Source organism: Rhinolophus hipposideros (genome assembly GCF_964194185.1).
Source record: "Rhinolophus hipposideros genome assembly, chromosome: 17".
Taxonomy (NCBI): Eukaryota; Metazoa; Chordata; class Mammalia; order Chiroptera; family Rhinolophidae; genus Rhinolophus; species Rhinolophus hipposideros.
Window position 1 is genome coordinate 40,656,763 of NC_138063.1, and position 4,714 is coordinate 40,661,476.

The window sequence follows — 4,714 nt, forward strand, 5'->3', positions numbered from 1 at the left end:
TAATCATGTGTCTGATTAACACCATTTAATGTTTCTGGTCACTTACGATAAACTCTAAAATCCTTAATAGTGTAGTTTGTAAGTTGGCCCTAGCCTTCCTTTCTGCCCCATTTCTTTGACTTGCCTTCATTATTCTCCATCCTCATCAATTGTCCATTCCTCAGTGTGTCTCCATGACTTTGCACATGGCTATATCTTCTGTCAAGAATGCCCTTCTCCACCTTAGGAACTTGTATAACTACAATTAATTTCAAAATTTACCTCAGGCATCACCTTATTTGACAGGCTTTCCTTAGCCTTGCCCAAAGCTCTCCCTTTGCGCTCAGAGTTTGGCCACACCTGTAACTGTATTTGTACAGCATACTATTCATGTCTCTACTGTAGCATTTAGATCTGCCTACTTATTAGACTATCAACTCTTTTTGTGCAGGCACCAAGTTTAATTCATTTTTCAGCCCCAGAGTCTAGCAGAGTGTCTAAAATACAAGTAGGTGTTGAATCAGTATTCTTTCTTCCTTGCTCTTCAGTACCTCACGTTGCTCTAAATGCCATCGCATTTTCCATCATTCAGACAACTATTCAGCTCTCACCCTCTCCCAGTACAGCTGAATGAAGCACTACGGTCAGATTGTAAATTGCTAAAGACAAAAAGAACTAGACAGATGCTGCAAAGTTGATTTGCAAGGCCCCAGCGTTTTCAAAGTACAAGGACTCAGATTTGAGAAAGTCTTAGGTGTCTGACTTCCTTTGTTCCCTGCATTCATGAAGCCAGTGTCTTCCACCCGAGAGGAGGACCAATAGAGCCAGATGGTAGCTATCATCAAGTCTGAATGCTCAGGCTTAGATTATTAATTGATCATTCCAATTCTTAGATCATGTCTTTATGTGTTGAAAGCCTCATCAGAACGAGGTAGAACTAAAAGTTTGAAATTCTTTATTATTTTATATTCTGTACGGAACAATTTATCACTTACATTCTGTCTTACTCTATTTTCCAACATTATTTTCGCTATTTGTATTCTCCAACTCCATTTCAGATGTTCTGAATGCAAGAAGATCCATACCAGTCTGCATAGTAATAATGCCTCAAAGGGTACTCAGTAAATATTTGTGGATTCATCATTTGGCTTGGTTGGTCTAATCTGGTGAGTTTTTATAGCCCCATAAGCCATTAAAACATCCCCAAATATGGGTGCTATCTTATACAGCTCTAGAATATCAGCTGTATTTCCCAGGTAACCTAACTCTGTTTGATTCAGAAAAACAGAATCTGTATTTACATAATTTAAAATTTATTTTTATTAAAAACATTCTTTTATTATTTTATGATGGACCATTATATTGGTGGCCTCCAGTGAACCATGCCTCTGAGAATTCCTGCCTTTGCGTCGTGCCGTCCACATTGAATCTCAGTTTGGTCATGTGACTTGTTCTGGCAAATAAGACATTAGCAAGTGTGATGCAAGCAGAAATTTGATAAGCACTTGTCATCTTAGAATTCTCCCTCTTGGAAATCAGATTCCATGCTGTAAGGAAGTCCAACTAGCCTGCTGGAGAAAAGAGATATGTAGAAAGAGGTCCTGGAATATGTGAGACCATGCAAGGCACATGAGTAAAGCCAGCTTATTACAGCCCCATTTAAACCATCCAGTGAAGGCACCTGCATAAGAAACCCCAGTGGAGACCAGCAGAAGTGTACAACTGAACCCAGCCCAGATTGCTGAACCATGAGCAAATAAAGAGTTGTTTTAAGCCATTGATTTTAGCGTTGGTTTATTATGTACGAATACGCAACCACAACACTCAGAATTTTGTCTCTTTTAATTCATCAATATGAACTGAATAATATCACCTACTATTTGCAGGTTCCATTCTTAAATACTTTGAGTTAGATTAAAAGTGAAACATAGACTACTGTTTATTAATTAGGGTGAGGAAGTTTTTACTTCTAGACACTTCTTAGAAATTGGGATTTTAGAATTTGACTTTCACATTTAGAATTTTTTTCTATGTAGTTAATGTCTTTAAAACAAATTAAGTTTATCTCTCCTTACTTTTTCTTTGTCTTTTCTGGCTTTTGCTCCTGGTGCAGTATCTAGGGAAAAGAAAAATTTGATCTCATGAGTTTTGTGCCCTCTTTTTTACTCTTGCCAAAACGCTCTGTTAACTTCATTACAAGTCAAAGAAAAAAAAAGTTCTTGTGAATATGTTTTCTGCCACAGCGTCAAGAACAGTGCCAGAAAAGACAGTTCTATAAAAATAGATTTCTTCCTTCTGTATCTATGTGAATTTCACACAGTCAGATACTTCTTTTGTAACTATCTGTAACTCAAAGTTTTTCTCTGATGGTAGGTTTTTTATTATTTGTGATTATTTGATTATTTTGATTATTTGTGATTTGATTATTTGTGATTATTTAATTATTTGTGATCTCAAGCATAGCGCTGGCCTCATTTTTTTCCCTCAGTTTGGTGTTGCAGTTTACATTTCCTTCTTTATGTGCTTTTTATAGGTTGATCTTTGAAGGAAGCATTTCTCCCTTATTTCTTTGTTAGGAAAGTGTGGTTTACCTTGAATCAAAGAGCTTCTTTAAGAATTTCAACAAGCATTGGAAATTCCATTAGCATGATATATAAAAAAATAAATAAAATAACAATTGAAGAAAAAAGCAGCAAAAGCTGGTTTTTCAGTTGCTGAGGTGGTTTCAGGGTGATCATGCTTGTTTTAAATCAGTGCTACTCGAAAGGTGGTCTGTGAACCAGTCCATGACCTGTTGTTGCAATGAGAAAAGTCCAAAAATTTAAAGTGTTTATAAACCTTTTTAGCAATCTTATATTTTATAAAATTATATAATCTTATATTTTATAAAATTCTATATTATTGCATATAGACATGAAATTATATGATCATGTTTCTCATAATCCAGTTTTATTTTACATTAAAAAATATTGGTCAACAATGGATTGGAATTTTTTTCATGGTCTTTCTTCACAAATAGTTAAAGAAGCACTAGGCTAAATGACCTCTCCAAATGACCTTCCAGCCTCCAGCCTGAGACAAGATGGGACCCAGAATAGGCAGTCAAAAAACATTTGTTGATAGATTGATTTTTTTCCTTGATGCATAGTTTCTAATCCTATGAAGCTCTGATATTATGTTAAATCTTTACCACTCACTCAATTGTACATACAAGTACAAGAAGTCAGAGTTTTACAACCTTTTTTATAAGGACGTGACATAACCTGCCTAAGTCTCTTAGCTTATGAGTAATAAATTATACCCAAGTTTAGAGAACTCAGAAGAAATGACACGTATGCTAAAGTTAAAATTAGCTTTCACTTACTCCATAATAGCACCTACTGATTTAGCTGCCTTTGAGCAGAGAGATGGGTGTAAGGTGTTCAACTCAATGTAAGGACTAAATCCATGACTCATTTGTTATGAAGAATAAAGGCATCATAGGGTTATATCGGGTGAAAGCCACTCCTTACACTTCATACAGGAAGTCAGACTCCTTGAAGTTGTGTGTCTTCAAAATTGCTCTCTATCCTAGAGGACCTTTACTAACTCAGATTTCAGATTAAAGAGGCCTGAATGTATAGCAAGTATTACATTCTGCTTCCCCAATGGCACATCAGCCTCAGGGCAGTCTTGCTGTTGGTTTTGCTCTGACATGTACCCCAGTCCCATTAATTGGGTTATTGCCCCCTTCCTGTGTGATTTTAGGCAAGCCACTTAGTCTCTATATGTTTTGGATCCCTCATCTGGAAAAAAAACCAAAAAACAAAATGAGGACAAGGACACTGTGAAGGTTAAATGACATGAGGTATGTGAACATGTTTGCTGCAGGATTGGACTGACCCTAGTTGGTCCTCACTATCATTTGTCCTTCACCTTGCCCCTCCCTGCTCCCCTGACCAAGCTTCCACCATGCAGTGTAGTATAATAGTTAACCCATAGTCCATATAGTTCCAGATATGGAGTTAAGTCCTAGCTCCCCCATCTAACAGTTTCTGTGACTTTGTGAGTTTGGGTAAGTTTTTTAACCTCTTTAAGTCTCGGTTTCTTCATCTGAAAATTTTACCTATGGCATGAGATTTGTGAATATTGAATGAAGCCATCATTATAAAGTATCTAATGCAAAGCCCACATATAGGTAGTATGCTTCCACTAGCTATTGGTATTTTTACGGCCAGTTCTGGAAACAGATCTCAAGATCTGTTGTGTCTGAATTTGTGTCCCAGCTCCTGCCTAGGATTCTGATTTCTCAGAACCCGGAAGCTTTCTTTGCTCTTTCCATTAAACATCAGTCCTTAGAGATCACATTTCTACTTCTACCTGCTGCTGACCTCCTCTACTAGATGTACTGTGTTTCGCCGAAAATAAGACCTAGCCAGACAATCAACTCTAATATGTCTTTTGGAGCAAAAATTAATATACAACCCAGTCTTATTTTACTATAATATAAGACAGGGTCTTATCTAACATAATATAAGACCGAGTCTTATGTTAATTTTTGCTCCAAAAGACGCATTAGAGCTGATTGTCTGGCTAGGTCTTATTTTGGGGGAAACATGGTAGCTCCCTGCTGCCCATTTTTTATCTTGCCAGAGCCTCAGAGTCTTGGAGGGATTGTCAGGAGTCCTATGGGAGCTCTCACTGCCCTGAGATCCTCTGGTCAGCTTGTCTGCCTTGCCCACCACCTACTGTCTCC